This window comes from Mirounga angustirostris, unplaced genomic scaffold, assembly GCF_029215605.1.
Source record: "Mirounga angustirostris isolate CCGP_5_RB_7025 unplaced genomic scaffold, mMirAng1.0.hap1 SCAF_7, whole genome shotgun sequence".
NCBI lineage: Eukaryota > Metazoa > Chordata > Mammalia > Carnivora > Phocidae > Mirounga > Mirounga angustirostris.
The window spans coordinates 10,041,122-10,066,574 of record NW_026991715.1 but is presented as its reverse complement, the minus strand read 5'-3'; the positions used below and the strand labels follow the sequence as shown (position 1 = coordinate 10,066,574).

General features: G+C 51.4%; 1 protein-coding gene and 1 pseudogene across 2 annotated transcripts in view; one reads left to right on the top strand and one right to left on the bottom strand.

Annotated features, from left to right (window-relative positions):
* COL23A1 (collagen type XXIII alpha 1 chain) overlaps positions 1 to 25,453 on the bottom strand; it is a 314,520-nt gene that overhangs the window by 90,238 nt on the left and 198,829 nt on the right. The gene's annotated exons all lie outside the window — the stretch shown is intronic.
* Positions 6,819 to 7,296, top strand: LOC123852248 (large ribosomal subunit protein bL33m-like; annotated as a pseudogene).

Sequence of the window (25,453 nt, the reverse complement as noted above, 5' to 3'; positions counted from 1 at the left end):
AAAGAACAGAAATTTATTTCTTACATTTCTGGAGGCTGGGTGTCTAGTGAGAGCCTGCGTCCTGGTTCAGAGATGGCCAACTTCTCCCTGTGTCCTCACCTGGTGGAAGGGGCAGGGGAGTTCTGGGGTCTCTTTTATAAGGGCACTAACCTCATTCATGAGGCTCCACCCTCTTGATCTCATCACCTCCCAAAAGACCACCTCCTAATGCTACCATGTTGGGGGTTAGGATTTCAACATACGAATTTGGGAGGAACACAATCAGTGTAGAGCAGGCTGGCACACATACTTAGGTATTCAATGACATCTAAATGAATCTGGCTGTTCCTCAAAAAGTAAAATAGAGTTACCATAAAATTCAGCAACTCCACTCCTAGATATATACCTCCAAAGAACTGAAAACAAGTGTTCAAACCACGTGTACAAGATTGTTCAAAGCAGCATGATTCACAATAGCCACAAGGTGGAAACAACTCCAATATCCAACAACATATGACTGGATAGAATGTGGCACAGCCGTACAATGGGATATTATTCCACTATAAAAAGTAATGAAGTACTGACACACACTAGGACGTGGATGAACCTTGAAAACATTATGCTAAGTGAAAGAAGCCAGACACACAAAGCCACCTATTATATGAGTCCATTTATATGAAATGCCTAGAAGAGGCAAATCCATAGAGACAGAAAGTGCATTAGTGGTTGCCAGGGAGTGGGGGGTGTGGGTAGGGGTGACTGTTCATGGAAAGGGTTTTCCTTCTGGGGTGCCAAGAATGCTTTTGAACTAGGTAGGGGTGGTGGTGGTGGTGGCACAATACTGTGAGTGTATTGAATACATCGCATTGTTCACTTAAACTGGTTAATTTTATGTTATGTGAATTTCACTTCCATAATTAAAAAGAGAGAACCCAGCTCTGGCAGGGCAGCCTGTCTCATCTCTGACTTAATAATGCTTTTAAAAATAAACAAAATTTAAATGGGGGGACTGGCTACGGTAAGTGGGGAGAAGGGAAAAAAAAAGAAGGCAAAGCTGGGGCACCTGGGTGGCTCAGATGGTTAAGCGTCTGCCTTCGGCTCAGGTCATGATCTCAGGGTCCTGGGATTGAGCCCCACATGGGGCTCCCTGCTTGGTGGGGAGCCTGCTTCTCCCTCTCCCTCTGCTGTTCTCCCTGCTTGTGCTCTCTCGCTCTCTCTGTCAAATAAATAAATAAAATCTTTAAAAAGAAAAAAAAAAAAAAAAGAAGGCAAAGCTGAAGCAAGTGCAGCTTTGGTGCAGCTGGTTTTCCAAGCCCTCCGTTTTACTAAGGCATGGCTTGCGCTTGCAAAGAATAAAAGTACTTCTCTGGCAAAGCCAGCCAGTGGCTCAGGGAGGCAGACACAGGAATCATGTGGATGTCTCCCCTCTGTCCTTGGCCCACCGGCAGAATTTATTTAGAGGGAGCAGCCCTTTTCAGAGGGGTCTGAACATGGAGACCTGGGTGTGTGGGGAGAAGGGCTCCCTGGCCACCCATCCTCGCTCGGGCTGGAGGGCAGCCACCGCCCTGCACCCCCTCCCGTGCTGCCAGCCCCCAGGAAGGAGTTCATGTGTCTTGTACATGACCTGGTTTCACCCACTTTTTCAGCCTGGAGGCAGGCTCTTATGGCAAGTCCAGATATCGCCTCTCCCCAGTTTTAAAATGAGTGCCATAACATGGAGTAAATTCAAACACATGAGACCCTTTCATGAGCTGGGCTGGCTGCCAGGCTCCCCAGAGGTCTGGAGTGGGAAGGAGGTTGGGGTGGGGCAATTCCTTCCAGATCCACTGTCTCTTGCTCTAGGGGTACGTGGGCTCTGCAGGGATGGGGGAGGCTCTGCAAGGGGCTCTCTGCTCTACAAACTTTCTTCCTCTGGTCACAAAAGCAGCATTCACTGTCAACCACCCTATCATCACTTTAAAAAAATACATATTTTATTTATTTATTTATTTATTTATTTATTTATTTATTTATTTATTTATTTGAGAGGGAGAGAGAGAATGCATGTGAGCAGGGGAAAGGGCAGAAGGGGAGGGGAAGGGAGAGAATCTCAAGCAGACTCCACGCTGAGCGCAGAGCCCAACACGGGGCTCGATCTCACGACCTTGAGCCGAAACCAAGAGTCTATCTGCCTGAGCCCCCCAGGCGCCATCCCCCACCATCACTATTTAGTGAGGGGAAGGGGTTCTTGGGATCATAGAGGAGTCAAACTAATAATGAGGGAAGTTGGGATACCTGACATTTATCGAGCACGATGCTAAGTGCCTTGTGTGGGTCATCACACGCAGGCAGGGAATATTCCTGGGTTACCACTGAGGAAACAGGCTTGGGGTGGTGAAGTAACACACTCTGGGCCACACACTTGGGGGTGTGGGCGGGGGTGCCACTGGGGCAGTTTTACCCCAGGGCTGCACTCTTAACTGCATACAACTTTCTGTACCTGGGACCTTTGGGGTGTCCATGTCTGGCCTGTGTTCCGGAAGCTTCCTTGTGTCCCACCTGGGAGGCAGCGGGATGGTGCAGAGAGCACAGGTAGGGACATGGAGACCTCAGAACCAGCCTGCCCAGAGGGACAGTGACATCTCAGCTGGTCACTCTGAGCTGCATTTCCATGATGTCCAGGGAGCACAGGGAGATAACAAAAGCAACCAAGCATCCGGAACATACCTCATGCACATAAGGAGCTATAATAAGCCTGTCCTACTTACACCAAGGACAGGCTTTCCCAAACATGGTGGAGCAGCAGCTTATGGTCCAAAGGCAGCTTTTTGGGCAAATCCGTGCATGCCTGAAACCATCCTGGAAGATCCCAAGGAAAGTGTCAAGCCAGAAGCAACATCCAGTCTCCTGAGGCTGGGGCAGCAGTCTGTTCCTCCCAGAGCTGGTTGCTCCCAGGTCCATGCTAACACCAGTTAAAGCAGTCACTTGTCTGGTGGAAACCATGTACTTAAAGCCTAGATGCTCCCTGGGGACCATACAGAACAAACCCAACCACTCCGCCCAAAGGCCCCAAAGAGATGGACAGGCACAGTCCTGGGCCCAGGTCCCAGAAGCATTTCCGTGAAACGTGAATTCCACAGCCCTATGCCGTCCTGGAAGCCTCTCTAGCCTTGCCCCATCTAATACGTTCCTTCCCTCTACACCATGGTTCCCAGAACTGAGCCCTCAGGGCAAAGCGGAATTATCACCTCCCTTGTTGAAGATGTTATGCTCCTGTTGATGATCCTGCACTGGCATGCAGGCCCAGGAAGCCATGATGGGTATCTCACTCAAGGCTTTCTGCTGCCCCTCTCTGGGCCTTGACTCATTCATGTGTAGAGGGTGCACAGGTAGAGGTCTGATCTGTTTCTGTGTGGCTGGTCTGCTGTGGGATGAGCAGGAAGGTGTTGGATGGGTGGGGGAGTGAGTCCCTAGCCGTCCCTTGGCTGTGCAATGGAGATACATTCTCACTGGCTCACCACCAACTATACGTGTTTAGGGAAAACATGAGAGAAATGATTTGAATACCGAGGCTATATTCCCTTATGCACTGGAGTAAATTTAAGACGGGGACATGAGTCTACCAGCCCCTGAGTACACCTCGGTTCCCACAGGCCTTGTGTGAGGGAGAGTCTCCAGCTGGACTTCTGGCGTTTGGTGGCGAAAACCTTTCTGGTCCTCAAGTGCTCCTGAATGCCAGCCCAAGCTATTTGCGCCTGTTCCCCCCAGCACTGGAGCAAATACTGGCCCTGTGGGGTTTCAGAGAGATGGTACATTCCTGCATTTTAGGGGCAATTGGGGAGATTTTCAGGAGGAATGGGCCATGCAAGATTTTTGCCTTATGTAATCACTTTAGAATAAAAATCCCACCTAAAATGTGACTTTGCAATAATTACTGATTTTGCACTAACCCTCCAGCTCTGGGAAGACAAGGGTCATGTATTTCAGTTACCTGTGTCTCCTCAGGGCACAGTCTAGTCATTGGGACATCACAGAAAGGGTGGAAGGATGGGCGTGTGAATGAGTGATGAATGCGTGAATTGGGAAGATGAATGGGTGGAGAGTGGCCAGATGGGGGGATAGAGTGATGAGTGGGTACATAGGTGGCAGGTGGATGGATGGCGGAGGGAGAGATGGGGGAGTGGATGGGTGGATGGGTGGGGGAATTTATAGGCACATAATGAATGATGGTTGGGTTGAGAGGATGAGTGGATGAAGTGTGGTCATACTGGTGGGTAATGGATGTACCAGTGGGTTGGGTAGGTGGGATGTGGATGGGTAGGGGAGTGGATAGGTGGGGGGGTGGATGGGTAGGTGGATAGAGGGGCAGGGGGTAAATGGGTGGGGGTGTGGATGGGTGAGTAGATGGTTGGTTGGGTGGGGGAGTAGATGGGCATATGGATGGGTGATGGATGGGTTGAGGGGATGAGTGGGTGGAGTGTGGCCATATGGGGGTAATGGTTGGACAAGGGGGTTGGGTAGGTGGGGTGTGGATGGGTAGGGGTGTGGAGGGGTAGGTGGTAGAGGGGTAGGGGGTGATTGGGTAGGGGAGTAGATGGGCACATGAATGAGTGATGAATGGATGGTTGAAGGGGTGAGTGGGTAGATATGGCCAGATGGGGGTAATGGATGGACAAGGGGGTTGGGTAGGTGGGGGGTAGATGGGGGGGTGTAGATGGGGTGTGGATGTATTGGTGGTAGAGGGGTAGGGGATGAATGAGTAGGGGAGTGGATGGGCACATGGATGAGTGATGAATGGATGGTTGGGGGGGTGAGTGGGTGGATATGCCCAGATGGGGGTAATGGATGGACGACTGGGTTGGGTAGGTGGGGGATGGATGGCTGGGAGGAGGGATGATGGGATTCTGGTGTTGCCTATCACTAACCCTTTGACCTTGAGCATATCACACCTTTGACTTTGGGGATGATATTCCCTCCTTGCCATGTTCTTGTGAGGAAAGAATCCACGAAAGCATGGAACCTGAGGCAAGGATGGGCCTGGCCGAGAACCAGGCCACCTCTCTGACCAGCATCCCCCAAAATGGGCTCACGTAAGAGTAATAAGCAGCTTCCCAAAGGACCTGTGTTAGAACAGCTTTATGGGTGCTCCTGAGCAGGAGCAGAACAAAGGGCGAAGAAAGCTGGTGGTCTTGGCAGCTAACTTTCCCTCCTGCCTTCACCTCCAGGGCAGAAAGAGTCTCCCCTCAGTCCCACTGCTCCAGCTATGAAACCGGCTCTGAAGGCCAAGTCGGGGCCGCCCTGCCTCACCATCCCCATCCTCCAGGCCTGGGCTCCCCAAACCTCCCGGAGCTGCTGATGCTGTGGCCCACGACATGCGTGGACCATCTACCAAGGCTCAGGAGTGTGGGGCTGCCATTGCCCGAGGTCCAGGAGAAACGAGCGAGGCTGGTCACCAGAATAGAGGTGGACAGGGGCGGGGCCCAGCTTTTCTTACATGACATTACCACCTCCCCTCCAAAAAGCCACATGGTCATCGTTCCTTCTGTGGACAAGGACCGTGAGACAGAGCCCCGTGGCTGATGTGTGCTGGCTGGGGAGCCGAGAGGCAGGTCGGGTGGCATCAGAGCCCCTGTAGCTGTGGCCGTCGCATGAGACAGGGACCTCCCACCAACCAGCCAACTAGCTCTGTCCCTGCATTCTGACGGTGAGCAAACAGAGTCCCTCATGCTGAGACACTCGGTCTGACCTCCCTCGTGGCCACAGTGATGGTGAGCGGGACCGGGCCTTCCCTGCTACGTCTTCACAGAGGGAATGAGAACCTTGTCTGGGGAACAGAAGGCAGTTCCTGCTTCCTCCCCCAAACAGCCCCCAAATGCCCTGAGCTGAGACCCTTGTGGGCAGGGGGCACTGTGGCTTGCCCCTAGGACGAGTAGCCCCCTCTTGCAAGCTCCTGCTAGAACGGGGCACGGAAAAGCTCATATAAGCCTCCTCCGCTCTGAGTGACAGGGTCCACAGTTTGTCTCCAAAATCTCCAAGTCAACAAGGACAGGGAGGTGATGTGCTTCCATGTAAGGCCATGCCTTGGGCTTTGCTCCTGGCCCTGGGCTGGGGAGGCCAGGGGGGGGTCAGGAGAGTGGACGCTGGGTCCCAGGTGTGGCCCGCCTGCATGACCACAGGCTGGCTCCTCTCCGTCCCTCTGAGCCCCTGCATGATCTGGGCCTCTGTTATCCCCTGAGCCCCTCAGCCACCACTCTCCCTCTGTCTCCCTCACCCCTGCTCTAGCCAAATTCGTCTCTGTGCTATTCCTGCAATACCTGCATGCCTCTCACCTCAGGACCTTTGCATGGTCTGTTCCTGCTGCCTGAAACACTCTACCTCACTTGCCAATCAAAGAGTTCTGCCAGCAGAGCAGGTAGGACAGAGGAGCAGCCCCATCGTTGCCCATGTCCAGCTGGGTGATCCTGGATGGGCCCTTCACTTCCCGATGCCACGGACTCCTCCTCTGCAAAGCAGGATCTACCAGGAGGGGCTGACATGAGCAAGAAGCCCACCCGTGGAGCCAGCACAGGGCGAGGACAGAGAAGGCTGTTGGGAACACTTACTTATTTAAAGAAAGAAGATGGTTGTGACGTGACAATAATTCTCAACCCTTCCGTTTCAAAAGCTCCCCCTTTTCTATTGATATGCATTCTTATTAGGTCAGAAATCAGGCTTTATTAATATTTCATACAGAAACTGCCAAGAGTACCTGGAGAAGGAAATGATTAAATAATAGAGAAATAGTAGAAATACATAGCTCTCTAGATTTAAAGAAAGATGGAAACTCTCAGATGGCCAAGGCCTGCAGCACACCAGAGTTTGGAAAGAACCCATACCTCAGGTTGTCACCATGTTTCTGTCCGCGGTCATCTTTGCCAAGAGCAAGTCAAAAACCATTCTGGTGAAAATGCTGAGCCAAGCTGGGACAGGTTACTCCTTCAACACTAAAAGAAGCTGACTACGGGAGAAACTGACTCTCTTGCATTATGATCCAATTGTGAAAACAAAAGTCCTCTTTGTGGAACAGAAGAAAATACGTTCCCTCTAAACAATGGATTGAAAACGAATTTGATTGACAAATGAGAATACTGAGGGTGGGATACTGATTCAGAAATTCTGCAGCATGTAAAAAAAGAAGAGGAAATGGCACGGAATCACTGTCTCCTGTGATTTGAAGGCCATTGTGAAGAAAAAGAATGTACTGAAACAAAGTTCTTCATTTTAGGACATACATCATTGCATCACATTTATTTATCTTTCTGGATATTTTTATAGCCCTTAATAAAAAATATTAAAATAAAAAAAAAAGAACCCATACCTCAACGTGTTATAGTGAAGTTCAAGAGTGTCAGAGACAGCAAGGTCTAAGGGAGAGAGAGAACCGACCCCATGACGAGGGACCAGATTCAGATCGACACCACGCTTTCCAAGGGACTGAGCGTGTTGAGAACTGACATGAGTTTTGAAGTTTTCACAACTGCGCCTGGAACCTGGAGCTTTACATCTGGCCAGCTGGCAACTGAGTATGAGGGGGTGACCAGGACATTCTCACACAGGAGGCCACACGAAGACCCACCCACGGGCAGCAGTCTCGGAGAAAAGACTCAGAGCAGCCACAGAGAGGCCCCAAGACTCACACGATCAAGCGGTGGTCAGATTCCCAAGTGAAGACTGTTGCCTCCACCCCCAAATCAGTTAATACCAAGAAAGGAGACAGGGGAGGCATGCCCCTAATGGCACGATGGTGAGTATGCGGGGGGGGGGGGGGGGGACACATCGGGGACATGAGGTCACAGTAAAGGTCATGTCTTGACAGAGAGGCATATGGATCACAATTTTCTTTGTAAAAAAGAAAGCATTCACAGAGAAACACAGCAAAAAGCAGGAGACATGCTGAAACCATAAACTTCTCAATAAAAAGACAGAGACTGTTCGTTGGATAAAACTCAAAATCCAGCTGTAAGCTTTTTACAAGACAGACAACTGAGCCATAAATCAAAGTAATGAAGGGGAGGAGGGGGTGTATCTGAAATTTGTTGAAGCCGGATGTAGGTCCATGGGAGTTCATTACGCTACTCTGCCTACTTGTGCAAATGTCTGCATCTTTTTTCTTTATAAAATACTTTTTAAAAGAGTATTTTTTTAAAGATTATTTATTTATTTGACAGAGAGATAGAGAACACAGGTAGGCAGAGAGGCAGGCAGAGGGAGAGGGAGAGGGAGAAGCAGGCGAGCGCTGAGCAGGGAGCCAGATGTGGGGCTCGATCCCAAGACCCCAGGATCATGACCTGAGCCGAAGGCAGCCGCTTAACCGACTGAGCCACCCAGTGCCCCTAAAAGAGTATTTTTTAAAAAAGATTTATTTATTCATTTTAGAGAGAGGGAGAGCAAGCAAGCGCGGGGGAAAGGGGAAGGAGCAGAGGGAGAGGGGCTCCACCATGCAGAGCGTGGAGCCCGATGTGGGGCCTGACGCAGGGCTCGATCTCATGACCCTGAGATCATGACTTGAGCTGAAACCAAGAGTCGGATGCTTAATGCACTGCGCCACCCAGGCTCCCCTAAAAGAATGTTTTTAAGATTTCTCTCTTCTCCAAAAGTCCAAGACAGCTGTGAATTGCTCATTTTTACACTGTACCCATCACTCGAACTTTCAAAAATGGCTAAATAGAAACGAGCTTATAGGAACAGCTTTTATTGCCTAGAGATACAAGCATGCCCAATACCTCTGGAAATGCCCCAAACTTCTCTCGAGAAAGATCACTGTAAATTGTCAGGGGTGAAAAAAGAATTGTGTGTTTGAATCGACCTTTCAAAATTAAACACAAATACATACAGAGACTCAAATATCGTACCTATAGGCCTATTTCTACGTGTGTACCCTCACAACGCTCCCCAAAATCTTAATCTTGAGGCCATCAACAAGAATGCTAATAATGGTTGCCTCTGGATGCTGAACTCACACAAGGCTCCTTTTTATGCTTTTCCTTTCCCTCCGAAAAGATCATGTGTCCCGAGCTGCATGTACAAAGTCATCTTTATTTTATTTTATTTTTTTTAAAGATTTTATTTATTTATGTATTAGAGAGCGAGCGAGAGAGAAACAGCATGAGAGAGGAGAGGGTCAGAGGGAGAAGCAGGCTCCCCGCTGAGCCGGGAGCCCGATGTGGGACTCGATCCCAGGACCCTGGGATCATGACCTGAGCGGAAGGCAGTCGCTTAACCAACTGAGCCAGCCAGGTGCCCGAAAGTCATCTTTATTAATCACAGTCCTAGGCCATGGCCAGTGGGAGCCTGTGATGGCTGCAGATAGGGGCTGCAGATAGCCGAAAGGACAGAAACCCAAGCGCTGGGTCAGCCTGGCAGGCTGATCCCTTGGCAAGCCTTATTTTCATCGGTTTTGGAAACAGCAAACATCATTGGTGGAGCCGATGAAGAGGACCATGGGTCCACGCCCACCAGGCGGGCAGGGGTGGGGCTCTGCTCCCATCCGCCCCCCCTTCCGTCCGCTGAGGGCATTCTGGAGGGACACCGCCCCCGAGAATTTTCAATATTCGCTGAGCTGTCCCTTGTGGAAGCTAAAATCCACCTGTGGCTACTGAGCACCTGAAACATGCCCAGTGTGGCCAAAGAACTGAATTTTTCATTTCATTGATTTAAATTTAAACAGCCATGGATGGACATTGAAAACATGATGCTAAGTGAAAGGAGCCAGGCATAGAAGGCCACATATCGTCGGATCCCATTTCATAGGAAATGTCCATGGTAGGCAAATCCATGGAGACAGAAAGTGGATCAGTGGTTGCCAGGGAGTGGGAGGAAGTGGGAGTTAGAAATGGCTGCTAGGGAGGGAATGTTCTGGACTCAGGTAGTGAGAAGATGGTGGCATGGCATGGTGATTATCCTAAAACGACTGAAGTGCATACTTTAAAAGGGTGCATTTTATTTTATTTTTTTAAAGATTTATTTATTTATTTGAAAGAGAGAGTGCACACGAGCAGGGGGGAGGGGCAGAGGGAGAGGGAGAAGCACACTCTCCGCTGAACCGGGAGCAGGACCCTGGGATCATGACCTGAGCCGAAGGCAGATGCTTAACCGACTGAGCCACCCAGGTGCCTAGAAGGGTGCATTTTATGTTGTGTGAATTATATCTCAATTTTAAAAAACTACAAATAAATTTTTAAATAGCCACATGGGCTAGTAGCTATTACATTGGACAGCACAGTTCTGTAAGCTTTCGAGGAGGGGTCCAGGCCTTTGATCATCCCCTCTCACCCCAAATTCATGCCTCCCAGCCTTAGTGGGGCTGCGTAGGGGTCTTTCCGCCTTCCACGGACTCCTCATCCCCCGCCCCCCAGTGCCTCCACACCCCCTTGTTCCCGCCCCAGCTGCAGCTTCTCTGACCCCTACCCACGATCCATGGTGTCCCTGGGCTCCTCGCCCGCTGCCCTTGGCCCGGGGGCAGCCTCCTCCCACCAGCTCTGCGTCCTCCCTCCTCCAAGGTCTCCTGCAGGGACATCTCTTCCATGCTCCCTCCGCACTTGGTATGGTGACCCTCAGGTACCTTTACTTGCCACACTCTTCCTATTATTTTGCTCAAAACACACCTTGCAGGGCTATTTTCCCTTCGGGCTTTCAGAGGAGGGGGCATCTAAGGCAGGAAGCCACCCCCAACGGCCCCCTCGCTGGCCCCGCCCCCCCGCCTCCTCTGACCCCCGCCTGCCGGGGGTGTGGCCTCGGCGCTGAGCACAGCGCTGCGCGGGGGCCCCACGGGCACAGATCTGCCCAGACGGTGGACAGCCACGATGACACTGTCACACCTGGTTAGCTGTCCCCGAGGTGCCTTCAGGCCCATTCACTCCCGGGCTTCTGGGCTGAGCTCTCTGCCTGGGCACAGCCCGTCCGCCTTGGGAGGGGAAGGAGGGAAGGTCCGCAAGGCCCATCTCAGGACCAGCCGCCCATGGGTGCCTGACAGCTCCTGCTTCCCTGAGTTAGGGAGGGCTCCCTGGAGGTCCCGGGTCCTGCTGGCCACCTGCTCCCAATCCAGCATTTCCCACCTGAGAGCCCCCGCCACAAGGTGCGCACAGCCCAGGGGGACCGTGGGGGGACCTGCTGACTCGGGGGGGGGGGCGCGGAAGGAGAGAGGCCCCGCGGAGGGTGGCAGATCTCCCCACCGCAGGCGGCCAGCACCAGCAGGACTGGCTGACCCCCAAAGCCTACCCGAACCCGGTGCAAGAGTTGGGGGCAAGCACGTGTGAAAAGGTGCTTCGCTGAACACACAGAAGGCGGCATTGTTTGCCTGCGCCTCGGCCAGGCCAAGTCTGGAAGGGATTCCTGGTAGGAGCACTGATGAGGGCTTACCAAATTCTCAGCACAGCGAGGACCCGGTGATTGATGCGGAGAAAAACATTTTCACCAGCTCCCTCATCTGGTTTGTATTAAGAGATTTCCATGCTTGGATTTTTTTTTCCCCCCTAAGGTGAAATTGGACAATGGGTCAGGAGGGGAGAAACCACGGAGGGGGACAGGCAGCTGGGTGGGGGGAAGCCTGACTAAAGAGGTGGCTGAGGGGAGGGAGGAAGCCCCCTACCCTCTAGGCCAGCAGGAGACCGAGGCCCAGCCGGGCGGGTAACCCAGTGATGATGGAGGTGCTGTGATTGGTGACCGGCTTCCTTTCTCACTTTATTAAAGTCACAGTGGGTTTGGCAGCAGCAAAGGGGGTCCCTAGGAGCCCTCCTCTGCAGGCATTGCCACCGCACCCCCTCGCCCCCCTCGCCCCATGGCACGGCCTTGCCCTTTCCTGCCTTGTCTTTTCCCCCAGCACCAGCAGCATCTGATGTATCCAGAAGCTTCCCTTTTTGTTTGTCGTCTGTCGCTCTACTGTAGCAGGTAAGCCCCAGAGGACAAAAGGGTGGTTGACTGTGTCAATGAAAGACTGACCCAGTCGTGCCTTCTCCGGCCCCCACCTGGGCGCGGGGTCTGTGTGGCTCCAGCCAGATGGGGGGTTATCCTTCAGCTCCCCCCTGGGCTCCTCTCTCCCTCCCAGGCCTGGAGAGGGTGGGCATGAGTTGGGGAGAAGCCAGTGCCCCACCCCTCCCCCCCGCCCAGGGCCTCAGCTCCAATCATGTCTCTCTGGCTATTCAGGTCCTCAGGTTCTCAGACTCTCCTTTCTGGGCACCCACGATCAGATTACGAAGCAGAGCAGGCTGAGCCCACAGACCCTAGCCTGGGGCACACTGTTCTCCTTCCTAGAATGACCGTGAGCATTTCCCACTTAGCCGGCTTCTACTCATGCCTCAGGGCCGAATGTCCCTTTCACCTCCTCCAGGAAGCCTTCCTGGTCCTGTCCTGCTATTCCTCCTTGCTCCTGGCCCCACCTTGCTCCGAAGCACAGTCTATTTCTGCATGATTTCTTCACCTGGTGAGAGCTCGACACATGGGGGGGGGGGGGCTGAGGTGGGGGTGTACAGGTTGGGGTGAATCTGAGAGAGAACAGTGTGTCTACAGTGGGGTAAGCCTGAAGCCACGGGAGTCAGGGACCAGGCTTGGGGTCACACTGAGGATTTGACCCTGCTGGGGGGAGTGATGACATGATGCTTGGCACCTGGGCCACATTCTGCATCCCAGGCTGTTAGTGATGGGACTGCGTCCCTCCCAAATTCCTCTGTTGAGGCCCCAACCTCCAGGGGCCCTGGTCATGAAGGTAATTAAGAGGTAATCAAGATATAATGAGGTCATAAGCACGGGGCCCTAATCCAATCTAATCCAATGGGACTGGTGTTCTTAAAAGAGGAGGGCTCTAGCTTTCTTTCCACCACAAAGAGAACCAGCAGGAAGATGGTTGCCTATAGGCCAGGGAAAGAGCTTCCAATGGGAACCAACTTGGAGGGTTCCCTGATCTCGGACTTTCAGCCTCTGGAACTGTGAGAAAGTAGATTTCTGTGGTGAGAGCCCTTCAGTGTGGGGTGCGAGGTGGTACAAAACCTCAGTGGCCTCAGGCATTCAAATATTTATGAAGAACGATAATTCGCAATAAAAGAAGGATTTAATTAATGGGGAAGATACGGAAGCCCAGATCTTTCTTTCTTTCTTTCAAAGATTTTATTTACTTATTTGAGAGAGAGTGAGCGACAGAGAGAGCACAAGCAGGGGAAGAGGCAGAGGGAGAGGGAGAAGCAGACTCCCTGCTGAGCTGGGAGCTCGATGCAGGGCTCGATCCCAGGACCCTGAGATCATGACTTGAGCTGAAGGCAGAGGCTTAACTGACTGAGGCACCCAGGGGTCCCAGGAAGCCCAGATCTTTCAAACTCTTGTCTCTTTCCAACATACCATCAAGACAAACCTCTCCATTTTTCCCACCAGAAAGGGAGAGATGAAGCACCCGAGCTTCGAGAAGGGTCATTAGTTTCCCCATGGCCTAATAGACAAACTCATGATAAAAACTTTCCAAAGACAAGTCAGATGTCCGAGGCTGTCACTTTGTAGGCCGCGGTCGGATGCCCAGCAGATGTCAGGACAAGATCAACCCCATCACCCGCCCAGCTTGTTGAGAGGGAGGTCTCCACCCCAAACGCTCCAACAGGCCTGTTTGTCCATCCTCCCCACACTGTTTTGCAAAGAAAAGAAAAGAAGATGTTTTCCATTTGAAAAAAGAAGAAATGCTGGCAAAGCTGAGAGGCAGGGCACTCTCCGCACTACCGAAAGAAAGAACACAGGACAACCCCCTTAGAAAAGCAATTTGGCCCCCGATTTTCAAAATCTAAAATGCCATGTCCTTTGATCTAGCAATTCTACTTCCATGAATTTGTCCTCAGGTAGACTTCCCCATGTGCACACAAAAGCAGGATGCACGGAGGACTGGCTGCAGCGTTGCGTTTCATACAAAGGACAAAACAATGCAAACGCCCACTAACTGGAGACTGGCAGGGTATATTATGACAGACTCCTGCAATGAAATTCTAGGCAGCTTTTGAAAAGAATGAAGCAAAATGAAGCCATAAACGTACTAAGAGGAACCATAAATTTCTTTTATAATCTCTGATTTGAGAAGGCCCTTTTATATACGACACAAACCTCAAACTGTAAAATAGATGGATAAATGGGATGACATTCCCATTTCTTTCATTTATTTTTTTTGCATGACCCAAAAGAAAAACAAAAGAAAAACCAAATCCATCAAAGAAAAAGCATAAAACGGTGAGAACATGTTTCTAACTCATAGGATAATTTTCTTAAAGCATTCCTGCAAATCGGTAAGAAAAAGATGAACAACCCAGCGGGAGAATGGACCAAGGATCTGATTGGACAATTCACGGAAAAGGAAATAGAAGTTTCTCTGAAGTATATGGGGGAAAAAATGCTCAACCTTCATCAAAGAGAACTACAAATTAAAACTCTCCTGGGATATCGTTTCTCATCTCTTAGAATGATGTCTAATGAGCTACAGTTGATCTTTGACCCACACGGGTCTGAACTGCACGGTCCACTGACATGTGGATTTTTTTTTTTTTTTAAAGATTTTATTTATTTATCTGAGAGAGAATGGGAGACAGAAAGCATGAGAGGGGGAGGATCAGAGGGAGAAGCAGACTCCCCGCCAAGCAGGGAGCCTGATGCGGGACTCGATCCTGGGACTCCAGGATCATGACCTGAGCCGAAGGCAGTTGCTTAACCAACTGAGCCACCCAGGCGCCCTGACATGTGGATTTTTTAAAAAATAAATACAGCATACTGCTGTACATGTATTTTCCCTTCCTTATGATTTTCTCAATAACATTTTCTTTTCTCTAGCTTACTTGATTGTAAGAATTTATTGTACTTTATTGTGTTAATTGACTGTGTACGTGATCAGTAAGACTTCTGGTCAACAGCAGGCTATTAGTAGTTAGGTTTTTGGGGGGAGCCCGAAGTTATACGTGGATTTTTTTTGGCATCCTTAACCCCCATGTTGAAGGGTCAATGTGGTACCACGTTGCTTAGCCAGGACCCAGGAATCGTGTTCTCTTCTGCAAGGCTGAGGAGAGTAGAAAAGGAATGGGTACTATTGTGTCACAGATGCTTTGATCCAGAAATCCTACTCGTAGGAATTCATCCTTCAGCTGTATGCACCCACCAGGCCGTTTAATGCAGTGGTTCAAAACTCCATCTGAGAGACAAAAATATTTCAGATATTCTATGAAGTGGAAACAAGGGACAAAACAGCGTATGTGCTGTGTGTTACCCTCGAGTTAACAAAAGAGCAGGAAAATACTGTATTTATACATGTTTGGACGGGCTGCATTTACACCCTTGGAAGGAAGGCTGGGAGATGTCTGGGAAGGGTAACTTGGCTGCTAAAGGACCAGGGATGGAAGGGACTCTCTTCCCTGGAGGTTTTTTATGCCTTTGGAGTCTTGAATTGGAAATATCTGGCCACAATGAGGCAGATCTGTATGTTCCGATATGGGATGATTTTCAACTTCCTCGATGTGTAAGAGGCAAGGTGCCGAGCATGCTATGACATGGACAAACTTTGAAAACATTGCATTACATACAAAAAGCAGGCACCAGAGAGAACATATTGTGTGATTTCCATTTATAGGAAGTGTCGAGAATAGGCAAGTTTATAGACACAGGGTAGATTAGTGGGTAGGGGACTTCTTTTGGGGGTGATGAACATGGTCTAACATCGGCTCTCGTGATGGCTGCATAACTCTGTGAATCTACTAAAAACCATCGACTTGTACACTTCAAGTGGGTGGAGTGCACGGTATATGAATCATATCTTAGCGAAGCTTTATTCCAAAGAAAAAGGCCAGGTGCAGACCAGTGTGTAAAGCATACCGTAGCTTGTCTAAAAGAGGGGCATCTGTTTGTGAGTTACGGTATGGACACAGGAAATGAGTCCTCCTGGAACAGGGAAGGAGAAGGGGGCTGCTTATCACAAGCTATGGGGGTCCCACGGCCTGAACCTCAAAGCCCGGCTGCCATGATAGGAGCCATGGAGGGAAAAGTGCACTCATCTAAGGTTCAAAATGATGACGGCCTTTTCCGGCAGCGTGGAAGACGGGGCTTTGCTGGCTGTCCCAGGCAGTGTGTAGTCCCCAGGGGCAGGCCTCCCCGGGGACCCCTGTAACAAGGCTGGTGAGGACAGAGTAGTAGGAGCTCAGAGAGGCTAAACAACTTGCCTAAGCCACACCGACACATCAGCGCTGACCCTGCACATGACGCAGGGGCTTCTATTTAGCATTTCAAATGCTCATTCCAGCGCAGTTGCCCTCTGGTCTGCAGAAATGAACAGTGCAGAGAGCAGTCTGGGAACAGGCATGCGCCCTGCTGCTTCAAGTGCAACCCTCTGGAGCCTGGTAGGATTAGAAACGGACTACTTGCCTCCCGTCGGGGCTTATGGGATCCAGTGCCATCACCCCTCCCCTTCCTCTCCTGCCCAACATCCCCTTCAACTCCCCTTGCCTCCACCTCCTATAAGGAGCAGGGTCAGCTAACGCTCCCTGGCACTTATTACGTGCCTGACAGTGGGCATCCGTTGCTTGTTCGATCTTCAGGAAGTTTACCTCCAAACCCTCTCAACAGGCCTTGTGAACACCAATACAGAGCCCAGTGTTTCCAATCAAAGTTCCACTTCATGGGTAAGGTATTAGGGAGAAGCTGTGTAAGATAGGACTTCTGGGAGAGTTGCAAGACAGTCAGGGATCTCAGGTGGGGGGACCTTTTTGGTCATCTAGCTCAACCTTCCACCAAGCATGGAAATGTGTCCATCCATCTATCCATCCATGCCTCCACACACCCACCCGAGCACCCATCTACCCATCCATCCACCCATTCATCCGTACACCCATCCATCCACCCATTCACCCATCCATCCACCTATCTATCCATCCATCCATCCACCCACCCACCTACCCACCCATCCACCCATTCATCCATCCATCCATCCACCCGTTCACCCATCCATCCACCCATTCATCCATCCATCCATCCCTTCATTCATCCATCCAACCTTTATTTAGCATCTACCCTGTTGTCAAGCAGTGGACCCTATATATATAGGACCCAGAGATATAATGCTGATTCACATGTTGTCCTACTCATGAAGCCAGTTTAATGGGGTTCAATTCAGCATCTTTTCCATAATGGCCTTGAAGCCTGTGTTTGCTTACTTCTCATGCTGGGGAACTCACCACTGGACAAGGAATCCCATTCTATGTCATGGGACACTTGGACTGCTCACCCCCTTCGTTTCCTAGTTGAGAAACTCGGCCCTAGGTAAAGGACTACATGGCTGAGCTCATACCACACACCAGTGGCAGAGCTGGATATCTGACTCGCTGCTGCTTCTTCCCATCGGAGCTCTCTGCGCTGCGGTGTGTTGCCTGCGGGTATTATTTGAGATACTAAAGCATTAAAAATTCATAAGAAGTTGACGCTGGTGACCAGAACTTCTATTTAGCATTTCAATGCATAGCATACTGACAGCTGACTATGTAAGTGCAAAGTCAGACAAAATCAATTTCTTTTTTCTTCTTAAAAAAAATTTTTTTTTAAAGAAGAGATTGTGTCTCCCCACCCTAGCCCCAGGCCCCCTGCTCCAGGAGATTATGTCTTTGATCCCAGGCTCCAACAGGGGGCCTGGCATGCAGATTGTCTAAGGAGCAAGAGAAAGAGTTGGGACTTTTGGCCTCAGGCTCTGGTCCCTGCTTAGGCCCCAGTGATCTGTCCAATTTGTCCCTCTGAGCCTGTTTCCAAACCAGGATGCTTGTGCCCCTTCTCCAGATAACCTGAGATACTACATATTAAAAAGGACTAATGTAGAGCCTGACATTAATGAGTGTCAACAGCAAAAGCCAGGTTGGGTTTTTTAACAGAGGCCTTTGAATCGAATTAAAGTATTGTCTGAATACTGCAGAAAAAAGGAAGAATGAAGGAAGCCCTTTACAGGATGCTGACCCCTACCCCTCTGCTCTTTCAGTCCCTAATTGCATTAAGCACTGAGTTCCCTCCCTGGTGACCCCGGGCTGCCCAGCAGGAAGTGACCTTGAGGCCCTGCCTGCCCAGAGATCTGCTCCCTGAAGTCCAGATGATGTGTCCCCTCAGATGTGACCTCGGCCTTCTCACGGGCTTCCAGGTCCAGCCTGGCCCACCAGAGAATGCCTTTTCTGTGCTCTTCTGAAAGACCCACCACCTCTGAGCTTGGTGCAGGGGAGCAGGCTGTGCTCAGAGGAGCGGGCCAGCGAGGCCCCAGGGCTGGGGCGGGGGCAGCCGCGTCTCTGAGAGCATTTACAGTGAAATGAGGTTAGGCAGGGTCAGGTGAGGCAGAGATGTGGGGTCTTGCTGAGAGCAACACATTGAGGAATAACACACCTCTGAGGTTTGAACCATCCACTTGGGAAACTCTTCAGCGACTTCTTTAAAAGAAAACATATTTTGGAATTTTGGTCTGATGATACCACAAGGAAGGCAAGGCGGCCTGACTCCTAGGGTAAAGCCAGGCTGATGACGAGTGTGCTCTCGATTTCAAAATGTTGGCTCCAAGTATAAAGGAATGTACCCGACTGCGGAAATGCTCAGTTTTTATTTTGCCTAATGTCACGTCAGATTTAAAAGATGTGAATACGTGTGTATGTTTAAACATGATATACCCACGTCAAATGTAATACATGTTTCAGCAACCCACACACATATAAAATATTTACACACATGATACATTTTTCAGATGCCCGCTTCTTGATAAAAGTTCCGATGACAAAAAACATTTAAACCAAAGGGAGAAAATGAGCCCTGATTCCATGATCTTCACATGACGAAGGTTACAAGTGAGTGCCTTTTGTTGTGGGACAGATGTCATGTCAGTGTGTCAAATGGAAGACTTCTGATGTGTTCTAGAAGAGTCGGGGGATCTATGGGGAGAGAAAGCACAGAGGGAACAGCCGTGTGCAGAGTGGAAAGGGCTTGAGCTTTATAGGGGGTCACACCTGGCTTTGCTTCCAGCACCGAAGTCATTATTGGTGTGACGGTGTGACCTTGGGCAAGTCCATGAGCTTCAGTTTCCTCCAGTGACCCAGATGGGTTTCTGCACAGAAGACGGAGCAGGGCTATGAGGGTTCCCAGGGGTGGAGGGAGAAGAGAGAGCAGGGGAGGTGGAGGGAGGAGGGTGGGGGGCTGTGAAGAATGGTGTCGGGGAGTAGGGGTGGGGTTAAGGGTGAGTTACGGAAGCAGGAAAGCTTGAGGCCAGAACCTGGTGGGAGACACGCAGCGCCCCGGGGCCCCCAAAGTCACAGGGCTTTGGCGACAGCTCCAATTACCTTCTGTGGTCCCCATAAACTACCCAGTGTCCCGGGATGCCAGCCCTCTGACATACAAACCACATCTCCCAGAGACAGCCCCCCACAACCTCCCCCCCCCCCTCCCCCGGGCCCAGAAATGGCCTCAAATTCTTTGTCAGTCCCAGTGTAGGAATTTCTGGTTAGGAAAATGTAACCACTGTGAATTTCACAGAAGGTGGCACAAGAATAGAAACTGCTAGATGATTTCCAAGGAAACATAAATTTATCGCATTTGTAAAATCTCTCCCCAGTGGGGACAGGTCCATTTAAAGTGGTGGCAGCTGTGAGGAGGTGACGCACGCAGCCAGGTTCTCCCACCCGTGAGAGCCACACGTCCCCCGGGAAGCCTGGCGGGGCCTCACGCGAGGGAGGTGAGGTCCTACGTGGGAGCTGATCTCCTGCTCGGGCAGAGGCCATGCATCACCCGGCAAAGAGCGTGGGAACGGGCAGCATGCAGATCCAGCTCCGAATCCCTCACACGGTGCTAGCTGGGTGACTCGAGGCAAACGCCTCTCTGAGCCTCTGTTTTCCTGCCCTGAAAGTGGGCATTATCATACCCACTTCGTTGGGCCACAGAGAGGACTGAATGAAAAAGAGATTACAAACTCACACGTAGGGCGCCTGGGTGGCTTAGGCGGTTAAGCGCCTGCCTTCGGCTCAGGTCATGATCCCAGGGTCCTGGAATCAAGTCCCGCATAGGGCTCCTTGCTCCCTGCTTCTCCCTCTACTCCTCCCCCCCTGCTCGTGATCTCTTTCTCATGCTCTTTCAAATAAGTGAATAAAATCTTAAAAAAAAAAAAAAGAAAAAGATTCACACGTAAAACCCAGCCCAAGGAGGTGTTCAGGATGTGGTGTCCTTGTCATACTCAAGGCAGGCGTCATTACGTCCTGCTGTTTCTGCGCTGAAATCCTTTGGGCAAGCAGTAAGCTCAGAGAGCTGTAGATGCTCTAGGTCCTTGGACTGGAAATTGGCCAATAGAGCAAATGTGATGCGGGCTTGAACAAGAACAAGTTCTGTGGTCTTTCTTAGGTCACCAGGATAGTGGAGAATGATGGGAAGATTTGCTGACACTCAGCTTCAGAGTCAGCAAACAGGACTGGACCGCACTTGTCAAGGACACACTTGGGTCCCATCTTCGTCATCTCAAGCCAAGGCTACCCAGAGCTGCTCTGAGAGTCTGTTTTGGGAACTTTAATCATTCTTGTGCCATCTGCACCATTTTTATAACCCTTTTTTCCTTTAAACTAGCTTTTCTTTCTTTCCTTTTTTTTTTTAAGATTTTATTTATTTGAGAGGGAGAGACAGAGATAGTGAGAGAGAGCATGAGCAGGGAGGAGAGGGAGAATCAGACTCCCTGCTGAGCAGGAAGCCTGACATGGGGCTCGATCCCAGGACCCTGAGATCATGACCCGAGCCGAAGGCAGACGTTTAACCGACTAAGCCACCCAGGCGCCCCTAACCTATGACTTTCTTTTTTTAAAAAAAGATTTTATTTATTTATTCGACAGAGAGAGAGACAGCGAGAGCAGGAACACAAGCAGGGGGAGTGGGAGAGGGAGAAGCAGGCTTCCCGCGGAGCAGGGAGCCCGATGTGGGGCTCGATCCCAGGGCCCTGGGATCATGACCTGAGCCGAAGGCAGACGCTTAACAACTGAGCCACCCAGGCACCCCTAACCTAGACTTTCTTACTGAAAGAAATATGTTTGGAAATGAAACTTCCATTGCAACCACTATCACAAAAGGAAAATCGGCCTCCCGTGCCATAAGATGGTTATTGTTAAAATAATACACAATGAAAGCTACATCATCCAACAGAGTTCCAGCCAAAACCCTTGCCTGAAAGCACTGAGCCTAAGGTCTGAACCGTGTGCAAAAAGGGAGACTACCACATATCAGAGGAGCATCAAAGACACAGTAGGACCAAACTGAGATTGATCTCTTGGACCAGCTGGGAGGACTGAAAGAGACTTGAACATGGGCTTTTTTATGTGGAGTTCCTGTCCTTTGATATTGAATTAGTGCTCTTGTGTCCTCGCTCTGAGATGCTGCCCTGGTGGAAATGTGGGTACACTGGGCCTAAGGAATGCATAAACGGATGTTCTCGGATTCCCTTCATCCCACATCCCCTGTGTGCACGTTTCCTCCCTGCGTGACTCTTCTCCCCACTTCTGTGCCTTTCCTCCTGCAGCCTCCCCTGGGACCTCCACTTTGAGCCTTCCTATGTCCCTCTGCATCTCCAACCCTGACTGCTCCCCACTCCACTCCTGGGGTCACCCATGCCAAGCTGGGCCCTCGTCCCCTGGGGGAGACCCAGCCACCCCCAAGACAGGCGTTTTCATATAGGTGCATTCACTCGTGTGGGGCCCTCCCCTGGTTGGTGGCCAGGCGGCCTCCTCATCCTGACTCCGCCTTCCCTCCAGGGGTCTTCCCACCATCTCACTCTGGAACTCTCTCTGCAAACCACAAGCTGAAATAACACAGGGAGCTACAGGCACTGGGTCTAGGAGTTACAGAGTAGAGATAAAAGAGTTTTGATTTTTACACAAAGGCATCCCTCTTCCTCTCCTGGGGATGTGGGGTCATTATGACCAGCAGCAAGGAAGCTTCCCGGGTCTGGCTCCTTCGAGGTGACATAATGCAGGTGTCACAGGGACGTGGAGGAGAAAACATGTTAGGGGTCCCCTTCTCCAACTCATAGCCGGCTGGCTCAGGACAGGTCTTCAGGGGTCACTCCTCCTGTCCCTGCCTGGGGGCTGTTAGGTAGAGACACCAGTCCCATTTCTACCCAGATCCCCAGAGAATGGAGGGGGCCTGAGTTTGGAGCCAGACAGGTGAGGGTTTGAATCACAGCTTCGCCATAGACCAAGGAAGGGGAAGGATAGGAGCCTCTAGGATGGGGTCTGGCCTGGAGGTAGCATCTGTCTACTACCTATAGTTACAGTTTATCATGGGTTTGTTACATTTTAATTCTGTCCTCTGATACAGTTATTATCATCCTCTGTAAACGGGGTCACTGGACACCTTTTACGTCTTTAAGTTGTTAGAAACAATTAACAGGGTAGGCCTAAGTACAGAACCCACAGTCCAAAAGAAGAAAGCTACCTCTTAGCTGATAGTGGCCCCTTCCTTCCTTCCCTCCTTCCTTGCTTGCACCATCCCTCCCTCCCTCCCTCTCTTCCTTCCTTCCTTCCTTCCTTCCTTCCTTCCTTCCTTCCTTCCTTCCTTCCTTCCTTCCTTCCTTCCTTCCTTCCTTCCTTCCTTCCTTCCTTCCTTCCTTCAGTGTTTACTGAGTCCTACCTGGGGCCAATCACTGTTCTGACTGGCTGTGACTTTAACCACACCAGCCCGACTCTGGTCCAAATGTCTCCTTCTCAGACAAAGAACCTGGACATTTTGTCCACCTGTCTGAAGTCCAAATGCAACAGGATTAAACGGGTCATGCAGGAGGCCTGCTTGGTGGGCAGCTGGTACCTGGGGGGCCCTGATGCTCACTGTCAGCTGGTCACAGAGCCCACGGGCTCTTTGCTTCCTCATCTGCTCTAGACATTGGACCCACATTCCTGTCTGGCTCACCCACCTGGAGTTTCTAGAATCTTTTGAAAATGGGGACAGGTCTGACGATCCATCCCATCCTCTGTGCCTCCTCAGAGACACAGCCCTATTTCTATAGTCACATGAGCAAGTTCTTTCCACGCTCTGGGCCCAGGTCATGTGGACCTAAAGACTCAATTCATGTGGTGGGATTCATCCCATGGTTTTTTTCGCACCTGCTCTGTGACAGAGACTCTTCCTCTTACAACCTCTCCCCCGCACCCCTTTTCCACATCCCTCTGCACTGCTGTCCATCAGACACTCATGCTGAGGCCCCAAGCATCCTCTGTTCCCCATCCTCTGTCCCCACTGCTGTCTGCTAATCCTATGTCTGGGGTCCCTAGCCCCATGTCTGGCTCTTTGTTCTTCTTATGCCAAGCAGGCTTTTAAAAACCAAATGTGCTCTTCTGCACATTTTTTGCCATCCCTGGGCCTGTTTTCTGGGCCGTGGCCCAGCTCCTGTCCCTCCCATGTACATGTACACGCACACACACACACACACACACACATCCTTTCTGAGTCCGAGAAATGCAAGCCTGCCCACCCCCCACCCTTGGAGAGAGGCCTTTGGTTTGTCTTCAAACACCCTGACATCTGCTTTCCTAATTTCCAAGATAGGAATCTTTTGGTTCGTGGGATGGTTCGCTGCAGGTCCCCAGGACAGTGAGCTAAGGATGGGGTTGGCCCACAAGGGGTGGAGAGGACACAATCTTGCCGCTGAAACATATGGGACTGGTCACCTGGTAGTGCTGGGGGTCATGCTCATTCCTCATAGGCTCTATCTGCATGGTCTTGCCCCTCCCATCTCTAATGCCAAAGGACACTAGATTACCTTTCTAGAATGGGGGGAGGGTAGAAGAGGAGGGGGAAGGCCCTTGGGAATCATGTGATCCAGCAGTTACACCTTTAATTAGCGGAATTACCGGGGCAGACGTCCCTGTCCCCACCCCAGAGAGAGCCATGGAGTCTGGGGGGTGGGTCTCAGGCACCTGGATCTCTAAAAAGCATCCTAGCCCCTATGACTGCTGACAAGCCCCTCTGGGAGCCCACTCACTCCGCACAGGGCGCCAACGGCTAGGATTCCAGCGTGAGCTCACGGAGCTGCCCGGGACCCAGGCTCCTGCGTGCCTGGCCCCGTATTCCCATACGGTCGTGCTGACTGCAGGCTTGGAAGCCCTGCGCTGGGGGGCTGCTTCCTTCCACAGCCCTCGTAAAGACAGCCTGGGCTTATTGAGCAACAGGGACCATGCTGTCCAGCCAATAAACAGATGCCCAAACAGATAAATCAATGAAGCCATAAACCGCAGGGGCCATAACAATCTCCTTACAATTCTTCTTTGGGGGTGGGCTCTGCAATGTTGCTTTGTGTTATTTTCTTTTCAAATAAGCAAAATTGTTTTCTTGGGACTCTGTCCAAGAACATTAGATAAATAGCTGTGATCCAGCTGCTTGCAAGAAATCCTGTTGGGGCAGACAGTGTGGGAGAGTGAGGCTGTGCTTTGATGTGCAGGGTGGGGGCACCCTGGGGCCACCGGGGCCTTTTGTGAAAGCCCCAGGCTCCACAAACTCTGGCTCAGCTTCCCCATGGGGCCCCTCCTCCTCCTCCCCGCCACGCTCACACGTGCTGGATCTGACCAGGTGCTTCCCTCCCTCAGCCCGCAGCCCCCTGTGTCCCCTTGATGCCTTGGGACCAAGTTACGAGGCTCCTGGCCGGTGTCAAGGTGTGGCCCGGGGTGTCCCTGTCTCTATCGCACAGCTGGGCTCTGCCCGCTGACTGGTCAGCAGCCATCCAGGTTTGCAGGGACCCTTTGCCCTCCTCAATGGCTCTATGTCCTCTTTGCACTTTGGGGCAGACCCTTGTGTTTCCCATATTTCCCCTGGAAAGCCGCTCCTCCAAGCCTAGCTCTATCCTCACCTTCCCTCCCCCCGCCCCCAGAGAAGCCCCTCCCTGACCCCACATGGGGGCCCGACAGGCCAGACCCCTCAGGGGTCTGCTTCTTCCATGACTGTGGGGCTCCTCGAGGGTAGAGCCTGGGTCCCCTCTGGCTGGGCTGAGCATGGCAGGAAGGGCAGCAAGGACTTTGGAGGTAGACACATGGGGTTCGAATACCACTCCTGCTCTCAGCTGCTGGGTCACTCCATGGAGCTTGTGATATGATCTGCTGCCATGCATCCTCCCAGCCTGCTCCCTCCCTCCAACAGAGCGGGTATCCCATCTGATAAGGGTCCATCTCCCCTCCCAGCCTGGGAGTCCGTGCAGCGGGGTGGGTCTCATTCCTCTCTTCCCCCCAAGCCGGGTCCAGAGGGTGGGACTCTGCTGGCTGCAGGGGCTGTTCCCAGCCCTGCTTGCTGCCCCTGCCTGTGGCTGGGGTTCCCTCTGCACCCCGTGGTGGGCATCACCCCAGGGCACTTGTCACTTTTGCTCTGAACCCCTGCGCGTTCAGCCTCGCCTGGCTGCTGGGGTCCATGGCCCCAAATCTCTTCTCCCTCTCCTCACCATCTCCAGAGCCAGCCCCCATGTGCCCGTCTTGTTCACCCACACTTCCCT